The sequence below is a fragment of the Monodelphis domestica genome, chromosome 1, assembly GCF_027887165.1.
Source record: "Monodelphis domestica isolate mMonDom1 chromosome 1, mMonDom1.pri, whole genome shotgun sequence".
Taxonomy (NCBI): Eukaryota; Metazoa; Chordata; class Mammalia; order Didelphimorphia; family Didelphidae; genus Monodelphis; species Monodelphis domestica.
The window spans coordinates 160,439,922-160,465,834 of NC_077227.1; the positions used below are offsets into that span (position 1 = coordinate 160,439,922).

Here is a 25,913-nt window from a genome sequence, read left to right on the forward strand (position 1 = left end):
TGATGAATGTGATTGGCTAAAGCAAAGTACCAATAGTAGAGCCAGAAAAGAGTGAGGAAGGCTCAGTGCAACTCATCTCCCCTGGTAAGACATAGAAATCAGGATTTATGCCTCTTTGTTATTGGGTTGGATTCCATCTTTCCATAGGACAGATTGTTTCCTGGTTCTGCCTTTCAGGAGAATCCTGACTTGACTCTGGGAAATCCCAGAGACTCCACTATGGTTAAGGTAGAAGAAGAAAAATTGTGAGGACAACATCCTAGCTCATGGAGTTTCTCATGCTTAATACGAAGATGGTTTCTGAATTCACTGAGATCCCTAAGGAGGTCAAGACAACCCTTCAGTAGCACTCAGTAGGAGAAAGATCTTAGAGCAGTCAAAGTCTCAGAGAAATAAATATAAGACTTGTTTCATCAGGAAGAAATAAAACAAATCCGCATATGAGCTCATAATCTAAGCATCCCAAGTTGAAAGCAAAGTATCTGGGGAGGAAGTATGGTACAGCAGAAGATGCAGCTCTTAAGTCATAGATCTTGGATTCAAATCCTCTCTTGGATATTCTTTTCCTTTGTGGCCTTGGGTAAGTCACTTAACCTTCGTGGGGATTTGTTTACTCATCTGTAAAATGAGGGGAGTTGGATTAAATGATGTCTGAGACCCCTTCCCATTCTAGATTTTGAGTCCATAAATAAATGTTCATTGAAGACCTCCTCTTTACATACTCAGCCCTTTAGCCTGACCTCCTAAAGATGGACCTGATAAACTAAGAAGAGAATCCCTCTACCTTACCCCAGCCCCAAGGCTGGTCCAACACTTAAATAAAAGTTTAGGTCTCTCAGGGCTTAGAAACTCTAGAGAGAAGTAATAAAGGATGCTCAAGCTTGGTCCTCTATAACCCAGGATAAGAATAATTCACATTTATAAACTATTGTAGACTTAAAGGTTTGCAACAGCTCGGGGAGGTGGATAGTTTAAAAATTACTACAAATGGGACAGATAGGTGGCACAATAGATAGAGCTCCTGGACTGGAGTTGGGAAGACTTGGGTTCAAATATGATCTCAGACACTTCCTAGCTATGCTACCCTGGGCAAGTCACATAATCCCAACTGCCTAACCTTTGTTCTGTCTTAGAATTGATACTAAGAGAGAAGATATGGGTTAAAAAAAACTTCAGGTTTAGTAGCTCAGATACCACACTGTAGTCAGGAAGACCTGGTTTGAACCCCACCTCAGATACTTGCTAGCTGGAGGAGCCTGGAAAAATCACCCATACCCTCTGATTCTCATATCCCTTCTCTGTAAAATGGAGATAACAAAAACATTTATCACAGGGTTGTGAGAATCAAATGAGATAACATATTCAAAATACTTTGCCAACCTTAAAAGAGCAATAATTTAATTTATATATATGTATATATAACTATTATGTATAATATATAGTGCTGGCAAAGAGCTATATAAATATCAGCTGTTATTATACCTATTTTGTAGATGAGGAAACTGATCCTCAGGTTGCTAACTGACCTGCCCAAGGTTCGATGGCTAGATAGTAATAGGTCAGGACATTAACCTAAGTTTTATGATTCTAAATCCAGTTCTCTACAGAATTTGAGGCAGAACCTCAATGACTATTTCATCTTGGCCTCAATTATTCAAGGGAGAAGATGGAAGTAGGATGGCCTCCTGTTAAAGGGGCATCCTTATCAACCATCTGGACCTGTCGCTTGTAGTGTGTGAGGCTGAGGCTGGAGGGAAGGGTTGATGGGTAGGAGGGGGAGAGCTAGAAGAAGAAATAATTGGTCAAGACAAGGAGGCAGGACAGCCCAGAAAATCCCCAGATGCCTTCCCTACTTTGCTCCGAACCCTAATCCCTAAATCTTACCGATAGATGTGGGTGAGAAGGAGAAGAAGGAAGACTAGGAGAAGATGTCAGAGCAGGATCCTCCATGAGATCTGAGCAGAGACAGTGTCATGGCTACAGCCCAAAGAGGACCTCAGCTGTTGATTCCAATGTATTACAAGCAGATGATGCCACTCCATCCTCACAACTGCCCTATGAGATTGTTGGGGCTCCGGTTTTTATTTCCATTCTTTTAGATGGAGGGAATTGGGCACAGGGAGTTAAATTAACTTGTTTGTAGTTGTAGAGCAGGTGGAGGGGAAAGATTCTGGTCTTAGAGATGGTGCCTGGAGGGCTCTCTATGAACAAAAGCAAAGACTTTCAGCTGAGAGTGTGAGCTTCAGACACTCTCTGGTGAGTTTAGGAGGATCATGGTTCTCTCAGCCAGGATAGCTTGGGGAGGGGGAAAGAGGCTTTTCCTATGCTCATACCCATCTGGCTTTTAATCTCAACATCCCCTCTGGCCCCTGTTAGCTAGAACCCTGGAGACAAAGGAGGGGAAGTAGCCAGGAAAAGCTGTTCCCTCTTCTATGAGGCCTGGGTCTGGGCTTCTTCCTTCTGTGAAGGCTGGAACTTGGGTTTGCAGTGGGAAGACTCGAAAGGAGGGAGAGGATCTGGGCATAGTGATAGAACATAGAAGCCTAACATTTCAGAGCTGGAGGGGCCCTTAGACATCATTTAATCCAACTTCCTCCCTTTTATAGATGAAGAAACAAAGGGAGGTCACAAGGTCCACTTCAAATTTCCCACAAAAGAAAATCTATGTCTTTGCCTTTATATAGGCATGCCTAGAATGGATTGCCTCCTCATCCTCACCTAACAGAATTCCCTCAATTTCTTCAAAGCACAGCTCAAGGGCCACCTCCTCCAAGAAGTCTTTCCTGATTTTCCTGATTGTTAATAATTTCACCTTCCCAGATTACTTTGTATTTCCTCTATCCATTTTGTAAATGCTGACCTGCATACGTTCTAGGGTTTTTCCCCCCCAGTAGAATGTAAACTTCTTATGGGCTGGAGTTATTTCACTTTCTGGTTGTTTTTTTTTTTTAATTCCTAGCACCTAACAGCATATCTGAACTATATATTAATAAATGCTTACTGAATTAAGCTGAAGCAACTTGCCTAAGTTCATGTAACCAACCAGAAGCAGAGATAAGAATGGAACCCAGAGTCATTGAAGCAAAGGGCTTAAGAAATTGGGGGGGGGGTTTGCTGTGATGGTGTATGAATTTTTTTGGTCTGGGTCTGAGATTTCACCAGTGGGAAATTCCAGTGTGTAAACTCCCTCTACTAATGGAGAAAGAGTCAACGGGACTGGAACACAGAGCTCAAGAGAATTTCTTGGGGGTATTGGGAGTGATTTGGTTATTAGTATGTGTTAGAAGTGAGATTGACCCCAAATTTTCCTGACTACAAGTCTGAATGTATCCTTTATGCTATACTATCCCATGTCTGAGATGCTTAGGTAAGCTAAATAGCTCATTAGAACATTGGCTAGATTAGGGCATTAGGCTTGGAATCAGGTAGATCTGAGTTTAAATCCTAGAAGTGTAACCCTGAGCAAATCACTAAACTTCTGTCTGTCTCAGTTTTCTCATCTGAAATGGGGATAATAAGAGCATCTACCTCTCACAGTTGTTGTGAGTTATTTATAAAGCACATCATTAGCTTTAAAATGTTTTATAGATGTTAGCCGTTTCCATTATTGTCAGCTTAGTGATATAGAAATACAATCTAAAGAGGCTATATTACATTGGTGGAAAGGGGATGAAGAGACTTAATACCAATATTAACTCTGGGATTTACTCTTCCCCATTATTTCAGGACTCAAACATTTATGACTTTGTGACATTGTGTGACTTTTGGGACATCATGACTATGTGGGCATCTCTGTGTAGGCATCTCCTCTCCCAATCCAGAATATAGCCTTTTCCCCCCTATTAGTAGATGGTTGAATCAGTTTTTATGTCCAAAAATCTTCATCATCTGGCTGCCATTTTTTAAGCCTTTTACCTTCTGTCTTAGAATCAATTCTAAGTATCTGTTCCAACACAAAAGAGCAGTAAGACACAGGCAATTAGAGTTAAGCGACTTGCCCAGGGTCACATACCTAGGAAGTGTCTGAGGCAAGATCGGCTCCCATTTTTGTTGTTCATTCATTAAAATTGTGTTGGACTCTTTGTGACCCCATTTGGGATTTTCTTGGCAAAAAAAACCCAAAAAACTGGAGCAGTTTGGCCTTTCCTTCTTTAGCTCATTTTACAAATGAGGAAGTGAGGCCAACAACATTAGTTGACTTACCCAGGGTCACTCAGCTAGTAAGTGTCTGAGGTCAAATTTGAACTCAGGTCTTCCTAGCTCCAGGTCCTGCACTGTATCCACTGGCTGCCAACCTTCTAAGGGAGGGAAATAATGTTTCCCTTCCTTAGCTAAACTGACCCTCTCAGGTGACAGAGGCAGTCTTGTCACTGGGCTACCATCTTGAAATTTTTATAGCTAAGTAGGACCTGACCAGACCTTGGGTTCTGCCAACAAAACTTTCAAGAAGTTGAGGCCACTTGAGCCTAACAGCATGCAGAAACTTTCCCATTTGCAGAGAGTTTGATGAAGGCACTTCCCATTTATTTATTTATTCATTCCTTCATTCGTTTGTTCATTTATTTATTTATTTATTTTTAGGCAATGGAGGTTAAGTGACTTGCCCAGGGTCGCACAGCTGGGAAGTGTATGAGGCCAGATTTGAACCCAGGACCTCCCAACTCTAGGCCTGTTTCTCAATCCTCTGAGCTACCCAGCTGCCCCCCACTTCCTCTTTAGAAAGCTGTCTGGAGCCATTTGGACCAGCTGTAAGTGTGAAAGCACATCACCAATGTACATCAGGTACCTTCATCTGGTATGCTTCACCTCACACCCAAGTGTTTCCGAAAATAGTGCTGGTCCTGGAACTAGAAGACCCAGGTTAAATCTGACCTCAGACCCTATCTCTGTGACCCTAGGCAAGTCATCTATCTGCCTCAATTTTCTCATCTGTAAAATGGAAAAAATAATGGCCCCTACCCCAAGTAATTCCTTAATAATAGCATATCACTGCTGTGAAGATGAAGTGATATAAAATGCTTCTCAAACCTTAAAGCTCTATATAAATAAGTGCTAGCTAGGATTATTGGGGCACTTAGTTGGCAGGCTCAGTGGATAGAGTGCTGGGACTGGAGTCAGGAAGACTGATTTTCCTGAGTTCAAATACAGCCTCAGACATTTACTCGCTGTGTGACCCCAGGCAAGTCACTTAACCCTCTTCACCTCAGTTTCCTTATTTGTAAAATGAGTAGAGAAGGAAATGGCAAACCGCTCTAGTACCTCTGCCAAGGAATCCCCAAATGGGGTCACAAAGATTTGGAAACAACTGAACAACAAACAGTATTATTATCTCCTGGCCAGCTACTCTGCTCCCTAATTCAGAAACTAAGCCCCAAAACTGTCTTCCTGGGATTCCATCTTAATAGCTAACATTTACATAGCTTTGTATTATGTGCCAGACACTTTATAATTATTCTCTCATTTGAGCCTTACAAGTCTGGGAGGTAGATGCTATTATTATCACCATTTTACAGATGCTTTTTTTTTTTGCTTTTTGTAGCCCCAGTGCTTAGATTAGCACATAGTAGGCACTTGATAAATGCTTATCTCGACTGTCAGTGACTGACCCATACAGGTGTTTAATAAATGTTTGTTGAAGAGACAGCTAGGTAGTTCAGTGGATTCAGAGCCAGGCCTAGGAATGGGAAGTTCTAGGTTTGAATGTGACCTCACCTACTTCCCAGCTGTGTGACCCTGGGCAAGTCACTTAACCTCCATTGCTCAGCCCTTACCACTCTTCTGCCTTGGAACCAATATACAATATTGATTCTAAGATGGAAGGTAAAAGTTGCTTCCAGTCAAATTAGTCTACTAGCTATCCCCTAAATTTAGGATCACGGATTTAAAGCTGGATGAAACCTTAGAGGCCAACTAGTCCAACCTCCTCAATGTATGGATAAAAAGAAAACAGACTCAGCAAAATTAAATTACTTGCCCAGGATGATTCAGGGAGTAAGATGAAGAGGTAGTATTTGAACCCAGGTTTTCTGAATCCAAATCACTTGCTCTTACTCCTGTGACCTTCCGTATTACACCTCCCATTGCCATTCCATAACTTTGCCTGATTGTTCTTCATGCCTAGATAGAATACAATACCGCCATCTCTATTCACACTCCCTAGCGTCTTTCCAAAGTTCAGTTTATGCATCATCTCCTCCAGGAAGCCTCTTCTGATCCTCCTAAAATTACTTTTATATTATAACTCTTGCCCTCCCTTTTTGTCTCCCCAAATATAAACTCCTTGAGAGCAGGGATTGTGTATTATGTTTGTATTATCCATGGTTGGCTAATTTTACTTTGCGGAAAGATAGTTGACCTCATTTCCACTTGGGTAGAGCCTTTACTGGTTCTGTTTCGCCCAATTTAGAACCAACAGCCCCACCAAGTAAGACTCATTTGGCCATTTGAAGCTTGAATTTACAGATTTGCCCATTTGCAAAAGGACAGATTTTATAACAACAGGTACACGAACCTAGAAAACTAATCCAGGATGTGTGTCCAGGGAGAAAGGAACCAGGAAGCTGGCAAAGGCAGCAGATGTGAGTAAGGACCTGTTTGAAGTCATTCCAGATTGATGATTGGAAGATACAGTCTGAAGGGAAGTCTCGGTGCAAAAGAAAAGGAAAAACACACACACACACACACACACACACACACACTGCCCAGGATCACACGTGTTATACAGGGCAGAGCTTGCCATTTGGACCCAGGTCCTCTGATTCCAATTCCAGAACTATTTCCATAATGGTAAAGTTACGTCCCTTCACTGGCTTCATCTGTGAAATAAAGTCATTGAACAAAATTATTTCTAAAGCTTCTTCCAATATTAACAGACTCTGATTTTGTTGTTCATTTGTTTGAATCATGTCTGACTCTTCGTGAGCCCACTTGGAGTTTTCTTAACAGATATACTGGAGTGGTTTGCCAGCTCCTTCTCCAGCTCTTTTTACAGATGAGGAAACTGAGGCAAATAGGGTTAAGAGACTTGCCCAGGGTTATCCAGCTAATAATAACTGTCTGAGGCCAGATTTGAAATCAGGAAGACAATGCTTTCTCCACTTCACCACCTAGATGCTCAGGGCTTTGATTTTAAGGTTCTATAATTCTGTAGAACCAGAGACCTATGAAGCTAGATGGAATGTTGTGATCCTTCATTTTACATTTTTTAAGAACCAATGGTGAAGCACCTGTGGGAAACAGCTAAGCAGTTCCTTGATAAACATCTATTAAGCACCTACTATGTACCAGGCATTGTGCCAGGCATTTATGGAGATGAAGAAACAGACCTTCCTCTCAAAGAACTCATAATCTAATGGAGGAAACAACTGTGTACAAACAAGCTATCTGCAAGATTAATAGGAAGGAAAAGCAGTAGAGGAAAGAGGCATCGGGAAAGGCTAGGTGTAGAAGGTAGGATCCTAGCTGGAACTTGAAGGAAGCTAGAACTGGTCAGTGGTGTCAGGTGAGAAAGGTAGCTTCATCAAAAACCTAGAGACCTAATATTTGTTGTGAGACGGACATCAAAATTCACCATTTGGTCTATTCTGTGCCTATGGCTTCAGGCTGCTTAAAGCAGGCTGCCTTAGCTGTTTGTTTGCCTTTGCTAGCTGGTGCAATAGATAGAAGCTCCAGGTCTAGAATCAGGTTGATTCATGTTCCTGAGTTCAAATCTAGTCTCAGATACTTACTGGCTGTGTGAGCCCAGACAAGTAGCTTAACTCTATTGGCCTCAGTTTCCCCATTTATGAAATGAACTGGAGAAGGAAATGGAAAACTGCTCCAGTATATTTACCAACAAAACTCCAAATGGGAACATGAAGAATTGGGCATAGTCGAAAAGACTAATGATGAAATAATTTTCGTTTAGAACGCTTTGCCCTCCCTTTCTAATTCTTCTCATTTCCTGTCAAAATCCTGACCATCCTTCAAGGTCTGGATCTCTGAAGCCTTCCTTGAAATATCCAGCCTGAAGTAACTTCTCTGTCCTCTAAATAGAATAAGGAGCGAGATGGACTGGACTAGTAACTTCACTCTGTATACAGAATTCCCAAAGGAGAGGGCTCTTTCTGTCAATGCAGGTCAGCATTTTCTTGGCCATTTAGAGTTAGAGAATTGCCTAAGAGCACTTCTGAGGGTTGCTTTCCAGGGTCACATAACCAGGATGTAGCAGAGACAAGACTTGAACTATCACTATCTTGTAACCTGGACTTTATTTTTTAAAATAAATTTTAATTACTTAATTTAAAAATAATTTACAATCTCTTAGGTAGAAATAGATGAAGGATCTGGCAATGGAGGGGAAATGTTTATTGAGCATCATCTATTATGTGCCAGGCATTTGCTAAACTTTTTACAAATATGATCAAATTTGATCTTCACAATAACCCTACAAGATAGGTGTTATTAATATGGCCCTTTTACAGTTGAGGAAATCAATAGATAGAGATTAAATGATTTGCCCAGGGTCATATTTGAACTCAGATCCTGTCCAAATTTGTAGTTGATGAAATTAGGTCAGGGAGGTTAGTTAGTTTGCCAGAGTTACAAGATAGTGAAAATATTAGGCTGGATTTGAACTTGGGTCTTCTTGACTCTATCTACTCCATCTAATTGTGTTAAGTTTAGATATCTTTCTAAAGGAGTTTCATCAGATGTAGGACAATGACTAGCAAGAATGGGAGAATTAATTTTTAAAAAAATTCCTTTGTATCCAGGAATGCTTGAACATAGGCAAAATCATCAAAAAAAACTGCTCTGGATTTGCTGCTCCTCCTCCTTCCCTTTCTCCTCTTTCTCCTTCTTCCCCTTCTTCTCTTTCTCCTCCTCCTCCTCTTCTTCCTCTTCCTTTCCTCTCTCTCCCTTTTTCTCTTCCTCATTCCCCTTACCTTCTATCTTAGTATCAATTATTTTTAATTAAAAGACATTTTATCTCCCCTATTACATGTAATAATAATTTTCAATATACATTTTCCAAAATTATGATTGAAACCATCTCCCGCCCTTCCTTCCCTCCCCCAGCTCAAAAATGGTAAACAATTTGATCTGGACCACACGTGTTATCCTGCAAAACATACTTTTATATTGGTCATTGTTGTAAGAGCACACTCATACAAAACCAAAACTCCCAAATAAAACCATAAATAAATACACTGGTGTGAAAGATAGTCTGCTTTTATCTGCATGTCAGACTCAACAGTTCTTTCTCTGGTGGTAGATGGCATTCCCCAGTATAAGTTTTTCAGAACTGTCCCAGATCATTTGCCTTGCTGAGAATAGCCAAGTTTTCACAGTTGTTCATTCAATTTTGCTGTTACTGTGGACAATATTCTCCTGCTTCTGCCTATTTCACTCTGCATCAGTTCCCACAGATCTTTTCAGTCTTTTCTGAAATCCTCCTGTTCATCATTTCTTATAGCACATTAGTATTCCATCAACATGTATCACAATTTATTCAGTCATTCCCCAACTGATAGACATCCCCTCAATTTTCAATTCTTTGCCACCACAAAAAGAGCTGCCATAAATATTTTTGTCCAAGTAGGTCCTTTCCCCCTCTTTATTATTTATTTGGGATAGATATAGAGCTAGTAGTAATATTACCAGATAGAAGGGTATGCACAATTTTATAGCCCTTTGGACATAGTTCCCAATTGCCCTCCAGAGTGGTTCAATCAATTTAGAACTCCACCAACATTGCATCAGTGTCCTAATTTTGCCACATCCCCTCCAACATTTATCACTTTCCTTTACTGTCATATTGGCCAATCTAATAGGTGTGGGGTTGTTTTAATTTTCATTTCTCTAATCAAGAAAGATTAAAAACATTTTTTCATATGGTTATTGATAGCTTTGACTTCTTCATCTGTAAATTGCTTGTTCACCTCCTTTGAACATTTGTCAACTGAGAAATGGCTTCTATTCATATACACTTGACTTAGTTCTCTATAGATTGAGAAATGTTACATTTAAAATAGTTATATGGCTTAAACTGTAATAATTAAAATAGTTAGAGACATAAACTGTAGTGAGTTAAAATAGTGGAAGATATAAATTGTAGTAGATATAAGAGTGGGTGAGTAAATTTGTGACCGCAGGAAATATGTTTTCACTACAGTGTCTTATTTTAAATAAATATTTAAGGTGGTCGCCAGGGAAATATTCCCAATTATGAATATACCCAAGTCAACTGGGTTTTATAGAGACTTTAATTAATAATCCAATGAAGAATTAAAGAGAGAGAGAAAGAGTAAGAAAGGAATAAAGTTGAAGGGCCTTAAGCCAACATGGCCTAGACCTGAGTCTTGAGAGAGATCAGTTAGTCTTTCTCACTCACCACAAGATCTGTCCAAGCAAGGAATCTAGTGACATCAGGCCAGCTCCATCTCAGCTGCTTTCACCAGCTCAATCCTCAATCTGAATGTTTCAGACTGTCTCGAGAGAGAGCCTTCAAGGCAGCCTTTCCCAGCTGACTGTCCTCCAAGAGCTTCCCTTCTCCAGAGCCTCTCTCAAGAGATTCTTCCCAAGCGATCCTCATCAGAGATCCCTTCTCAAGCAAATCTCTTTCTTATATAGGGGGTTTTCTCCTATGTCACCTCCCCTAAGTTCTTCCATCTACCAATCACTGTAGACGTTTTCCAAAGGACAGACCATTCTAAAAACACTGCTGGGTGGACTAATCCCTTTAGGAGAAAACCTCTGAGTAAGTCTGAACCAGAGAAAACACAGCTGAGTCGACTAATCTCCTCAAGAGAAAACCTCTGAGTAAGTTTTCACCTCTTTGCTCCTGGCAAGTTCACAAGTTGCCCGACCTTTATAGGTACCTAGCATCCCATTGTATCAATTCTAAAAACAGGCATGGCTCAAAGAACTCCTTGCCTTATTATAAGCATGGGTCCAAGTACTTTCATTGTTTAGCAAGGAGTTTTCTCCCCTAAAACAGTCTTAAGTATGGGTGGAGTAGAGGTCCTCCCATTTCTGATCCTGGCAAGTTCTCACATCAAAATGGGGAATGTTCCCAGTAGGGAATTGTTCCAATTGAGAATTCCCCAATGGGGAAATTTTTAACATTCACAAGTCTGAGAGATTTCAAAATTTACAGAAATTAGACCTTTATCAGAGAAATTTGGTATAAAATATTTTTTTTCTCCCAGTTTGTGGTTTCCCTTCTAATCTTGGTTACATTAGTTTTGTTTGTACAAAGCCTTTTTAATTTATTTAATAGGATCAAAAGAATTCATTTTATATTTTATAATGTTCTCTATCTCTTATTTATAAATTCTTCCCTTTTCCATAGACCTGCCAGGTAAACTATTCTGTGTTCCCCTAACTTACTTGTGGTGTATCACTCTTTATATCTAAATCATATACCCATTTTGATCTTATCTTTCTGTCATTCTGTTTTCCAATTTTCCCAGCAGTTTTTGTTAAATAGCAAATTCTTATTCCAAAAGCTGAGGTCTTGGGGTTTGTCAAGCACTAGGTTGCTACGGTCATTTACCCCTGTATCTAATCTATTCCATTGATTTACCATTCCATTTCTTAGCCAGAACCAGACTAGTTTTGATGATCACTGCTTTGAGATCTGGTACTGCTCAGCCACTTTCCCTCACATTTTTTTTCAATAATTCTCTTGATGTTCTTGAACTTTTGTTCTTCCAGATCAATTTTATTATTTTTTTTCTAGTTCTAGAAAATTATTATTTATTAGTTTGATCAGTATGACACTGAATAAGTAAATTAATTTAGGAAGAATTGTCATTTTTATTACAGTATATTAGTTCCTTAGTATCAAATCTAAGACACAAGAAGCAGCAAGGGGTCAGCAGTAGAGGTTAAATGACAGCTAGGAATTATCTGAGGCCAAATTTGAACACAGGATCAATCCGCTTTGCTACATACCTTCCCCTTTAGACATTCTTCTTGTGTGAAAGAGGGTGGGAGCAGAATATAAGAGCTCTTATTCTTCCTTTGTCACTTGTATGGCACTGGATGACTAAGCTGTCACTAACCAGCCAAGAATGGCATAACAACCAATTAAAACCATCACCTGTCTGGCAGGATGCTGATTGATTGAAGATTGGTGCCTGGAAAGTTATCTCAGAGATCATTTACTCAAAATCCTGAATTTTACAGATTAGGAAACTGAGATGCCAAGGGTTTCAGTGACTCTCTCCATGGTAATAAATACCAGAATCACAGAACAGAAATTTAGATTCTTTCCAGGATGTATTTTCCTCCATCTTGCTAAGGCCAAACCGCTCCATCATTCTTCTCCTAAAGACTTTTCTGTCCTTACACCTGTAACGATCTCATCTCCCCTGCTAAATTGCATGCACTTTGAGGGCAAGGATCAAGCCTTAAACATCCTTTTAGTTCATGGCAGGGGAACTGGGCTCTCACTACCAGCTTGCTGAGTGATTGGCAGAACAATGGCAAGGGCTGTCAAAAGGGTAAACTCCCTCATGGTCCCTGGAGACCTACCTGGCTGCCACTCAGCCTCAGGCAGGGGATGGAAAACGGAGCAGACCCAGGCGCCCTCTGCTGGGCAAAATGTCGCATTCCCTGTGGCTGAAAGCCTGCCTTGGCCACAGAGGAATGGGGCGAAGATTCTAATCTGTCACCTGTGCCTAACAGTTGTCTGGGGCTTGCATGGTTGCTTTTGCAGCTTCAAGCCATAGCCTCCTATGTCTTTGTGGAGGACAAGGTCACCTAATGGTTAGAGCAATGGACATGGAATTCAGGAAGAATCAAGTTCAAATCTTGCCCCAGACAGTAGATGTGTGGCCTTAGACAAGTCATTTAATGTCTTTGAGCATCAGGGTTTGTTTGTCTTTTTTTCTTTTTTAAAATGAGAATAATAGAATATAAACCACAGGGTTGCTGTGAACTTAAAATGAGATTATATACATATACACATATTATATATAAGTATGTATACACACATAGACTCATTTAAAAAAAATAATGTAGATGGGGGCAGCTGGATAGCTCAGTGGATTGAGAGCCAGGCCTAGAGATGGGAAGTCCTAGGTTCAAATCTGGCCTCAGACACTTCCCAGCTGTGTGACCCTGGGCAAGTCCCTTGACCCCCATTGCCTAGCTCTTACCACTCTTCTGCCTTGGAACCAATACACAGTATTGATTCTAAGACGGAAGGTAAGGGATTTGATTTTTAATTATTATTTAATTAATTAATTAATTAAGAATATTTTCTCATGGTTACATGATGCATGATTTTTCCTTCCCCTCTTTTCTCCTCCCTCCTGGAACTGACAAGCAATTCCACTAGGTTATACACATATCATTGTTAAAATCCCATTTCCATATTATTAATATTTGCAATAGAGTGATCATTCAAAGTCAACATCCCCAATCATATCCCCTTAAAAATTTTTTTTAAATATATAAATAATGTAGGTGGTCTTGCTTTGGTTATCACAAATTAAGAGAGAGTTCATAAAACAGAAATGATTGTTATAAAGCTATGTGACATGTTTCCATACTTTTTAGTATGCCATTTTATTTTTTCTCTTAAGGATTTGTAAATATCATCATTTCTTGCTCATGAGGGGAGAGAGTGGGGAGAAGAGCACAATGAAGTCCACTTATAAGCCCTGCGAGAAATGAGACACTCACAGACTTCCCTGTAGCTAGTTATAGATTTGAGACCCAATATATCTGAGGAGGGGGGCAAGGTCCATTTGAAGTTGATGATGTTTCCCATTATGGCTCTCCATCCTCTACTCAGCTTTCAATATGGTCCCACCAAAATGCAGGTCTGATCATATCATGCTCCTGATCAATAAATCCCAGTGGCTTCCTGTTACTTCCAGGATCAAATATAAAGTCCTCTGTTTGATCTTCAAAGCCCTTCATCACGTGGTCCCTCCCTACCTTTCTAGTCTTCTTACCGCTTATTACTATCCATGTACTCTGTGAGCCAGCAACACTGGCCTCCTTGCTATTCCATGACTCCATTTTCACTGGCTGTCTCCTAATAAACCAACAACAAAGTAGATGTGTGTGTGTGTGTGTGTGTGTGTGTGTGTGTATCTCTCTCTCTCTCTCTCTCTCTCTCTCTCTCTCTCTCTCTCTCTCTCACACACACACACACACACACACACACACACACACATGCACTCACTAACATGGTCCCAGTGTCTCCCCTGAGCTTCAGTTACACATCACCAGCTGCCCACTGGACATATCAAACTGGATGTCCCAGAGACCTCTTCACCTCTAGTGTCCAAAAAGGAATTCATTCTCTTTTCTCCCAAACCCTTTTACCTTCTAAACTTCTCTAATTTTGTGGAGAGAATAAGCAGCCTTCCAGCCTCCCAGCTTCATAACCTTTGGTCTTAAACTGGACTCCTAGCCCTCCTTCCCCCCATAATGCAGTGAGATGCCTTTTCTACCCTCCCCATGTCTCTCCTATCCAGCCCCTTCCCTCTGCTCACAGAGCAGCCACCTTAGTTCAGACCCACATCACCTCTCACCGAGATTACTGCAACAGCTTCCTAATTAGTTTCACGTCTCAAGTCCTTCCCTACTTGAGTCCATCCTGCTCATTGCTGCCAAGGTAATTTTCTTTAAGCACAGATCCGACCACATGACTCCCCTACTCAATCAACTCCAGTGGCTTCCTATTGCCTCCAGGATCAACTATAAATACTTGTGTTTAGCTTTGAAAGCCCTACACAGCCTGGCCCCTAACCTACTTGTCTAGTCTTACTGTTCACATCCCTCCCCTTCCATAGCACTGCAGTATGACCAAGCTGGCTCCCTCTCTGACCTCTCCCAGGCTTCTCCATCTCCCATCTGTATTCCTTGTCTCCAGCCATCCCACAGATCTGGAATCTAGTCCCTCCTTTCCTCCCTCTCCTAGAGTCCTTCTCTTCTTTTAAGATGCAGCTAGAGCAGCCCCATCTTTGGCATGAAACCTTCCCTGATCTCTCAAATGACTAGTGCCCTCCTTCCTGTAATATCTTTTTAAATTTTTATTTATTTTTAAAACCCTTCCCTTCAGTCTTCCATCCTTCTAAATATCTGTTCCAAGACAGAAGAGTGGTAAGGGCTAGGCAACTGGGGTTAAGTGACTTATCCAGGATCATATAACTAGAAAGTATCTGAGGGCAGACTTGAATCCAGGACCTCCTGGCTCTAGAACCAGCCTGAGCCACCTAGCTGCCCTCCTGCAGTATCTCATGTGAGATTCCTTTGCACATACTTGTCTTTCTTCTCTTTGTATTTCTGCCTTATTTATTTATATATGCATATGTGTTCTCTCATAGTAATAGAAGAATGGGGATTGTGTCATTCTTTGTATTGATATTCCCATTCATAACAGTGTCTGGAACATAGATAGAATTAGAAATATTTGTTGCTTGAGTTGTAAAGGATTGACAGAATCATAGCATCATAGACTTCTGCTGCAAAGAACCGTCGAGGTCATCTGATTCAAACCTTTTCCCTCATCCCTTTTTCTAGATGAAGAACCAGCCCAGGAGAGAGATAAAGTGGCTTATCTTGGGTCACATGGCTGGTAAATGGCATAACTAGGTCTCTTGACTCTATGTCCCACCCTCTTACAGTTATTCTGCTTTAGGCATCTCTTGACTAAATGAGTTGTTGTCTTTCAGGTGCTCATTTGTGTCTGACTCTTTGTGACCTCTATGAACCAAAGCTGTCCATAGGATTTTCTTGGCAAGGATACTGGAGTGGTTTTGCTCTGTTCTTCTCCAATAGATCCTTCTTTTCAGGCAGAGGGTAAATGACTTCCCCAGGGTCGTACAACTAGGAAGTCTTTGAGGCTGGATTTGAACTTGGATTTTCCTGCTCCCAGACCAAATATTGATTATTCAGTTGTGTCTGACTCTTTGTGACCCCTTGGATCATAGCTATCTTTGGGGTTTTCTTGACAAGGATACTGGAGTAGTTTTCTATTTCCTTCTTCAATGGATTTTTTTGTCAGGCTTAAATGTCTTGCCCAGGGTCAAATAGCAAGGCAGTATCTGAGCTTGCATCAGAACTCAGGTCTTCCTGACTACAAGCACAGTGCTTTATCCACCAAGCCACCTAGCTTCTTCTTAAGCATATAGAGGTTAAATGATTTGCCCAAGGTCACAAAGCTAAGAAGTCTCTGAGCTGCATTTGAACTCAGTTCTTCCTGACCCCAGGTACAGGCTCTACCCACTTAGGCACCTAGCTGCCTTCTAAGCATACAGAGATTAAATGATTTGCCCAAGATCACAAAGCTAAGCAGTGTCTATGACTGGATTTGAATTCAGGTCTTCCTAACTCAAACCCCAGTACTCTTGACCACTGAGCCACAGCTACCTCTGAATGAGAGATAGTGACTAAACTATAGTGAAAAAAGACTGAACTTTGAATCAGGAGACCCAGGTTCAAATACTAGCTCCAACGTTTAACTTAGTAGCAGGGGCATCCTTTTCAACTCAAGGAACAAATCTTTGTAATTCTATCCATGTTCCAATCACTTAATCCATCCCAGCCCAGTTTCCTAGTTTTCAAAAATGGAGATGATAATAATCCTTGCAATGTCTACTTCACAGGGACATTGTAGAGAGAACACTTCATGATGCTTAAAGTCTGGCATGAATGTGAGTGATTGTTATTGATTGTACCACTATAGTACTTCTGGCCCTTTCCTCCATCCCCTTGGAGCCCTTACCCACAGAAGAAATTAATATTTAACAATGCTCATAGGCACATGGCTGCTCCTCCGAGACCCTGGCCGCTGGACCCTTCTGGGGGGAGAATGACTAACTCTGAAACCTGTTTCCCTTCTTTCCTGGAAGCCTGGGCATGAGTGAGCTGAACCACAGTGCCCTCTAGTAGTCCTCTGGCATGAGCTCTGAGGTGGTGAGGACACCTCCCCAGAGCTGCACACTGCAGGCCAACCAGGGAGATCCATCCTTGTCACCTGCCCTTTGAGACTTCATACGAGGGGGAAGAGGAAGGAGATCAGCCCTATTGTGGTCTGGACTGTCAAGACTTTCTGTGCAGAAATTCAATTCAGTTAAGTAGAATACCCATTCAGCAGCACTTCTCAGTCTTTCCTCCTTTCTGAATCTTGTCATTTTTCTATGCTCTCAGAAGCCAGTTGGGCTCCTTTCCTCTGGCATTTGTGGCTCCCTGCAGGTGTTTGCATCATCCTCAATGATGTCAGTGGAAGGCAGACTCAGATTCTGGGGAGCTTTAAGCAATTGCGTATCAACTTTTTTCTTTTCCTCTATGGTGCCTGAAATTCTTCAGAGGCATTGAAGAAATTAGAATGATAGGGAGTTGTCAGTCAGCCATTGCGAGCTGAGAGTCTTCTATGTATCCAACATTTTGCTTGGTATAGATACTAGGGAAGATTCTCAGATAACTGAGATGAAGACTCACTCCACAAGGACCTTATCGATCCTTTTGGGAGCCAAAAGACAGAGATGTAAATACACAATTGAAACATAAGACAACATATGGTATATCCAGCATGATGTCAATCAGAGCTTGTTGATGTGGAAATGCTAATCGTCATCACTCTTAGAAAGCATTTACAGTATGCTGCTGATGAAATCCAGGTCCTATGTGTCAAGGGATAGTTGAAAAAACTCTGGCATGAGTTCTGGGTCAGGGCTGGAGTCAGGAAGACCTGGGCTCAAATCTGGCCTCAGACACTTCCCAATTGGGTGACCCTGGGCAAGTCACTTAACCCCAATTGTCTTGCCCTTACTACTCTTCTGTCTCAGAACTGATACAAATATTAATTATAAGGTAAAGGTTTAAAAAAAAATAAAAGAAACTTCCATGGCCCCCATGTGTAACTTCTTTCCATGAATTCTCAGTCCATATATTATACCAGTGATGGCGAACCTTTTAGGAATCTCAGAGACTGAGTGCCCAAACTGCAACCCTCACGCCGCATGTAAGTCCCCCACCTTTCCCCAGACAGGGGAGGGAGGAAGCATTCCAATTGGGCTGATGGGCAAAGGGGCAAGGGATGGGAGAGATTACCTAGGCAGACATAGATAGGGGGAAGGGAGCAGCCCCTTCTGGCCCACATGCCATAAGTTCACAGTATTATACTATCTCCAACACTTAATATGTGATGTCCTTCAGTTTTCTGTCATGTCGTAGCTCTTTGTGGCCCCATTTAGGATTGTGTTGGCAGAGACACTAGAATGGTTTGCCATTTACTTCTCCAGCTCATTTGACAGGTGAGGAAACTGAGTCAAACCATACTAAGTGACTTGCTCAGGGTCATACAGCTAGTATGTACCTGAGGCCAGATTTGAACTCAGTCTTTCTGACACCAGGACTGCTATTCTATCCACTGTGCCACTTAACTCTCCCATAGACTTCTGAGGGAGAAAGACCAAAAAAAAAATTGTTGCAGTAAGCAGAAGCAGTAACTGTTGGAGTATCTGAGGCAAGGAAGGAATAGGAGAGAACTTCTGGAAAATATAGCAGCAGCAGGGAACAGTATTGTTTGCACTAGGAATAGCTGTGGAATCAAATTGAAAGGAGACAAAATGGGACTAGTAAAGGTGAGTCAGCAGGAGCCAGCAGCCAGGAGAAGGGCAATTTGCCTTAAGTAGCCCAGGGACCCACAAAAGCACGTCACTCAAATTACTTAGATTTCATCTGTTGGAATTGTGAACCTTTTGTTAGGATTGTGACCTGAATTACAGGGGAGGGAGCCTATGAGACATGAAGGGCACCCCCAATAACTATTCTTTGAATGCTTTGCAAAAAAAGTTGCTTCAAGATCAAATGCCTTGGTTGCTTGCTAAAGGGAAGGAAAGGTGGAAAGCAAAAACAAACCAAACTGAAATATTTTCTGGGAGGGAGCACAAGCTAAAGAGCATCACCATTGTGGTTGTTGTCATTGCTGTTGAGCAGCTAGGTGGCTCAGTGGATTGAGAGCCAGGACTAGAGATGAGAAGTCCTGGGTTCAAATTTGGCCTCAGACTCTTCTTAGCTATGTAGGCAAGTCACTTAACCCCAAATGTTTGGTCTTATCATCACTCTTCTAACTTGGAACTAATATTTGTAGCGATTCTAAATCAGAAGGTAAGGGTTTAAAAAAAGAAGAAGAAGCCTCTTGGGGACTGCTAAGGGAGAAATAGCTCAGAAATTCATTTCCTCTATAAAGAATATCTTTTAGGGTATGAAAAAATTGTCCTTTATTTTTCCTCCTCCTCCTCCCTGCTGTAACTTAAGCTTCAGAATTCATTGTTGTGAAATTGTTTTGAGGTAAAATATTGTCACAAAAATAAGCTGTGTGAACTCCATCATGCCTAGTACATTTGTGAGCACACAGTAGGTATGCAGTCAGTATTTAAGAAGACACCAAAGGTGGAATAGCCTTCTAATGAATTCTGTGTTACAACTGCAGTATTAGAATGAGATTCCAGCACTATTGCTAATTGTACCTGGCATAGCACAATGGACATTATATAAATATGGCCCCAAGCCTTGGAAGCTTATGTGTCCCAGTTCTCCACTATCTCTGCTGTCACCGTACATTCCTGTTATGGCATTTAGGAATCATTCATGCAGTCTGTCAGTAATGATTCATAATGATGGAGGGTTTTCATTACAAATACTGTCTCTGAAAGGAAAAGGCAACACCCACGTGAGGGTCTTCACTGTCTGGTCCCGTCCACCGCCTGGGTCTGGAATGCTCTCCTTCCCAACTGCTACCTTTTAGGATCTCCAGCTGCCTTCAAAGTACAGAGCCTGCCCAGCCTCCCGAAAGACACCTTCCCTGACACTCTCTCCTAACCCCAGTTCTCCAGATTTCCGCTCTTGTTCTCTCAGATTTACTTTGTATCACTTTGTATGTATTTTGTATTTCTATATCTCTATGAGTAGTATATTCCCCTTCTGCTCTCTACTCCCTCTGAAAGAAGGAAGTACTTGGAGGACAGGGACTCTTCATGTCATCTTTGCAACCCCAGCACTGAGCACAATGCCTTGCACCTAGCAATAATCATCTATGTGTTAAAATGAATTGGGGTTGCACCAGAAATAACCCAAATTCACTTCCAGAAAGTGGGCATTAATATACTATGATTCCCTACTGTTTTCCCTTCTAATAATCTGTTCAGATGTCTCCTTCCCAAATTCTTACTTGAATGGGTGGCTTTTATTTTCTTTAATTTCCAATTAACAGAATGTCTAGCCCTTTTTCAGAAATAGTGTTTCTCCTTAACTTGAGATTTGTCAAGGTGAAAGTTGTGTCGTAAGTGCACAGAGAAGCTTTCAGACATCAATAGTGCATCCTTGTCATTGAGTTCTGCTTGATCCTGGCAAGAACCAAAAGGAATGGGTAGAATTTGGAGAGAGGTAGATATTGACTTGATATAAAGCAAAACTTCTTAACAAATAGGGCTTCCTGAAAGTGGAGAGGACTGTCTTGGGAGGTCCTGTAATCATTGCCACTGGAGATCTTTGAGGAAAAAGGAGCAACTCCTTATTGGGCTGTTATAAAAGGAATTCCTATTGGAATAGATGACCTCTGAAGTCACTTCTGGCATCTATATAAATGATACCTTTCTTCCCAGAAAGACAGTCAGAGCCTAGTGAAAAGAGCTGTGGACGTGCAATCAGATGACCTCCATCCAGGCTCTAGCTCTGCTACTCAGTAACTATGTGTCACAGGGTGAGTCACTTCTTCCTTAGGAGCCTCTGTTTCCTTATCTATAAAATGGAGAGGTGACAATACTTGCACCACATAATTCTGATACCTCATAGAATAAATCAGGACAGCTCCATCTTCATAAGTTGTATCAAGGACTGTGTGCACCCTATAAATGTGATGTGTTTATTATTGTCTCTCCAAATACCACTATGGTGGCTAAAGCCAAGCAATATCTATTTCAGAATCACAGAATGTTCAATTTGGAAGGGATCTTGGAGATTATCAAGTGCAGAGATTCTTAACATTTCTGTGTGTCAGAGATCCCTTTTGGCAGTCCAGTGAAGCCTATGGACCCCTTCTCAGAATAATGTTTTTAAATGCCTAAAATAAAACACATAGGATTATAATGTAAACTGATATTTTTGAAAAAGTTAGCAAAATATATTAATTTTAAAAGTTCACGACACCCAGATTAAGAACTCCAGAATTGTCCATTCTACAGATAAAAGAGTTTAGAATACAATACTTCAATGAAGTAGTGACTTCCTCAAGGCCACACATTAAATAAGTGTTTTGTTTTTGGTCTTCTGGTTTCCAAAGCTCACCTCTCACAAATAAAAAAAGGCAGACTTTCTTTTTTTTGAAAGGGAGATTACTTACTGTTCCCTTGGCCAGTCTTATGATCCATAGAAGTTGTTGTTCAGCTGGGTTTACTTTCTATTTCAGACAGTTGCCTCCAATAATACTGATATCTTAGATTTGGATAGAAATTTATTCTTTCCAAAGAGTTTTTACATCTATTGTTTCCTCTGTTTCTCACAATCAGAGCAGTAAACAAATTAGTGATTATTAACAAATATGGCATATAAAGAAATTGAAGCACATAGAGGTTAAGTGACTTATCTAAGATCTCACAGATCTAGGACTTGCACCCAGGGATCTAGATGCCTATTCTAGTTTTCCTTCCATGATATCACCCTCCTTGGCAGAAAGGGACAATTTCAATAAGTACCTACAGCCAGAGGAAGAAAAAAGCTTGTGTTCTTAGAAATCTGGAGAACAAAAGCTCACATTTAAGGCTTCCACTCCTTGGTTGTGTAGTAAGATCCAGCCAAAGGGGAAGGGCATTTGAGTCACTAAGCTTTATATGGTTCATAGTCATGGTCTCATTAGGTAAATCAAATTCCGTTAGGGAAGAGGTGAAGAGTGGGACATGGTTAAAGAATGACTGCCTGAAAAATTATGGGAATCCAGGGGGGGAAAATATTTGTTAAGTTTATTTCTTGTTGTGAAATGCCATTAGGTGTTGATTCTTATTCTCCTTCAACCTGAGATAATCGCACAATCAGTAAGTATCTTTTGAGCCTATTATGTGCCATGCATTGTATTATTCTATTATTACAGTACCTGAAAAGCCAAGATAACCACAACCTGAACATAGGCGTGCATAGAGCGTGGACTGGGTGTGCTGGCACACCCAGGCACAACCGGACCACACTCTGCATGCCTGTGCTCCTAAGCTTGACCAGCGCAGGAGAACATCAATGGAAGAATCACTGAAGGATGGAAATAGAAGGGTGTCAAGAGATCATGTAGTCCAGCCAACCACCTTTTTATTAAATTTATTTTTTATTCTGTAATTTAAAGACACTAAATAAAATGTACCTTTCTGTATACATATCAGGACAGAAAAAGAAGATGGTACATGAAACATTACATTTCCATTCCATATAATTTGCATTTCTTTTAAAATATATAAACTCTAATTGAAAATTACTTTTAGAGTTGTCCTGCTTGTCTATGATTCTCTCTAACTTCTCTTCTGGGCATTTTAAAGATACTTTAAAGAACTTATTTTCTTTATTCTTCTTTTTGTCTGCATTTTGGAGGGGGTGGTGAGTAATCCTAACCTTACTCCTCTCTCTTCTGCTCATTCCCCAGTGGAAAAATGCACAGAAAATTGAAACCCTTATAACAAATATGTAAAGTCAAACAAAACAAATTCCTACACTGATCATGTCTGAAAATGTACATCTCCTTCTACATCTTGAGTCCATCACATGCCTGTCAGATGGGTCACATTTCATCATCAGCTCTCTGGAATTGTGAAATTACATTGATCATTTCTTAAATCTGTGAAAATTATTTTTCTTTACAATGTTGTTGTTATTATATAAATTGTCCTCCTAATCTGTAAACTTCATTCTACATCAGTTCATATAGTTCTACCCAGGTTTCTTTCATCATTTCTTATAGCTTAATAATATTCCATTATATTCATATGCCATAATTTGTTTAGCCATTCCCCATTAGATAGGCACCCCTTGGTACTAAGTTCTTTACCACTACAAATATTACTGTCTTATACTATTTTTGTATATGTTGTCCCTTTTCTCCTTTTCTTCTTCCTCCTCCTCCTTTTGCCTCTTCTTCCTTCTCTTCCTCTTGTTCCTCCTCTTCTTCTTTCTCCTCTTCCTCCTTCTCCTCCTCCTTTTTGGGATATAAGCTTAATAATGGTATTTCTGTGTCAAAGGATGTGGACAGTTTAGTCACTTTTAGGGCATAATTTTAAATTGCTTTCCAGAACGATTGAACCAATTCACAGGTCCACCAACAGAGCATCATTGTGCCTCTTTCCCCTCAGATCCTCCAACAGTTCTCATTTCCTTTTTTTCTCATCTTTGCTAATCTGATAACTGTGAGGTAGAACCTCAGCAATGCTTTAATTTATATTCTCTAGTTGATAATGTTGACATCACTTTTTCATATGTTTTTGATAATTTAGATTTCTTCCTTTGAAAACTATACATCCTTTTACCATGTATCTATTGGGGAATGGCTCTTATTCTTACAAATTTGAATATGTCTGTATATGTTCTGAATATAAAACCTTTATCAGAAAAAAATCATTACAATAATGTCTTGGTTATCTGTTTCCCTACTAATTTTATCTGTGCTAGTTTTGTTTATTCAAAAATTTGAAATGTTATGTAAACAAAAAATATAGTCTATCTTCTGTGATCCTTTCTAACCCTTATTTGGTCATGAACTCTTTCTTTATTCATAGTTGTAAAAGGTACTTTCTTCCTTATTCTTATAATTTGTTTTTGATGTGCCCTTTAATGTTTGTTATATTTACACTTGAAGCTTATCTTAATATAAATTGTAAGATGTTGATCTATACCTAATTTCTGTCAAATTCCTTTCCAATTTTTCCATAAGTATTTGTCATATAATGAGTCCTTATTCCTATAGCTGGGGAATTTGAATTTATTGAACACTATGATGCTATGCTTGTTTGCTTTTATATGTTGTGTACATAATGTGTTTTACCAGTAGACCTACTTTTTAATCCATACCAAATCATTTTGTTGATTATTTGTTTTGTAGTGTGGTTTGAAATCTGTTATTGCTAGGTCCCTTTTCCTTTTCTTTTTTTAACAAATTATTTCCCTTGAAACTCTTGACCTTTTGTTCCTCCAGATGAATTTAATCATTTTATAGCTCTATAAAGTAATATTTTGGTAGTTTAATTGGTATGGTACTAAGTAAATTAATTTGAGTAGTTTTGATTTCTATTGTTCTGGCAAAGCTTACCCATGAGCAATTAATATTTTTCCAATTATTTCAATTTGTAATTTTATAAAAACTCTTTTGTAGTCATAGTCATAGTTATATTGGTCCTCTGGTACTGTATAAACAATAATTTGCTTTACCCTTGATCCTATTCAAAAGGCCTTTGACCTTCCTCTATTCTATATAAGGGCTGTTAACTCTATTTAGATAGCTACAATCTAGCATATTACTGAATGTGCATTTATTACTATTATTTTTAGGTGCCACAATGAATAGAGTACTAGACCACAAATCAAGAAGACCTGAGTTTAAATCTAACATCATATATTTCTTAATTATTTGACCCTGGGCAAATAATTTAATTTTCGTTTGCCTCAATATATTCATATGTAAAATGGGAATTATAATAGCATCTTCCTTTCAGGGTTGTAAGAATCAAATGAAATAATGTTTATAAATACCTTTGCAAATCTTAAAGTTCTATATAAAGGCTTGTTGTAGTGATTAAAAGTTCTTTCAGAATCTATTGATAGAATAATACATTCTTTTTTGTTATCAACATAGACTATTATACTTATAGTTTAATTTATATTGAACCAGTATTACATTCCTGATATGACATGCAATCATCATGTTTTTAATATGTTGGTGTCACTATTTTGAAGCCACTACTTTTATTTAATATTTTTGCATCAATGTTTTTAGAAATATTGGCTTATATTTTTCTTAATTTTTCCATGGTTTGAGTATCAAGATCATATTTGTATCATAAAGTGTGGGGAGATCCCCCTTTCTTCCCATTTTTGCAAGTAGTTTGTGTAATATTGAAATTATTCATTGAATAATAGTATTCACTTGCAAACCTATCATTTTTATCTCCTGGGAGTTCATTTATGGTTTATTCGATTTTTATCCTGATATTGCATTATTTAAAAAATATATTTATAATTCCGTTCATCTGAGCATTTTACATTTTTTAAAATATTCATCCATTTCATCTAAGTTAACAGCTATGTTGTCATAAATGAGCAGAACAGTTTTTTATTGTTTCCTTTATTTCATATTCAGTTGCTGTGAATTTTCCCTTTATTCATTTTTTATACAATTTGGTTTTCCTCTCTTTTTAAAAAAATTACACTTAACAAAGAGGTTTTGAAGGAAAGATTAAAATTAGAGACCAAATAATTTAATACTAGATAAATTTCTAAATGCTTTCATCAATGAGAAAAGAGAAAATACATATCAGTTAATTGGATTGCAATTTATAAAAAGATTAAAAGGCCAAAAATCTTTTGTAAATCAAAGAAACAAAAGTCAAAAAACAAGATTGAAAGCAAAACAAAACAAAACCTCAGTGACTTAAGAAACAAAAGTGGAGCTTTTTTCCCCTTGGTAAAACTAATTAGCAAATAGTTGTAAACTAGCTTAATTTTTTTAAGAAAGAGAAGGAATACAAATTGTATCAAAAATGAATAAAGGGAAAATTCACAGGCTAGCTTACAATGATTATCCAAATAGCTTTACCAAGGAGAAAAAAAAAGCCTCCTACTTTTATTTTTTAAGTCATTGAGGTTTTGTTTTGGTTTGCTTATTTTAGTCATTATCTCATTGTTGGTATATTCTCTTTATTAATTTTTTTATTTCTCTG

The 25,913-nt window shown here is 39.4% G+C and overlaps 1 protein-coding gene and 1 non-coding gene across 7 annotated transcripts in view; both read left to right on the forward strand.

Moving 5' to 3' along the window:
* The window catches only part of CORO2B (coronin 2B), a 272,236-nt gene that overhangs the window by 179,494 nt on the left and 66,829 nt on the right, over positions 1-25,913 (forward strand). The gene's annotated exons all lie outside the window — the stretch shown is intronic.
* MIR7248 (microRNA mir-7248) lies at positions 22,136-22,193 on the forward strand. Its single transcript, NR_127433.1, has one exon. It is a non-coding gene; the product is annotated as a microRNA mir-7248 (primary transcript).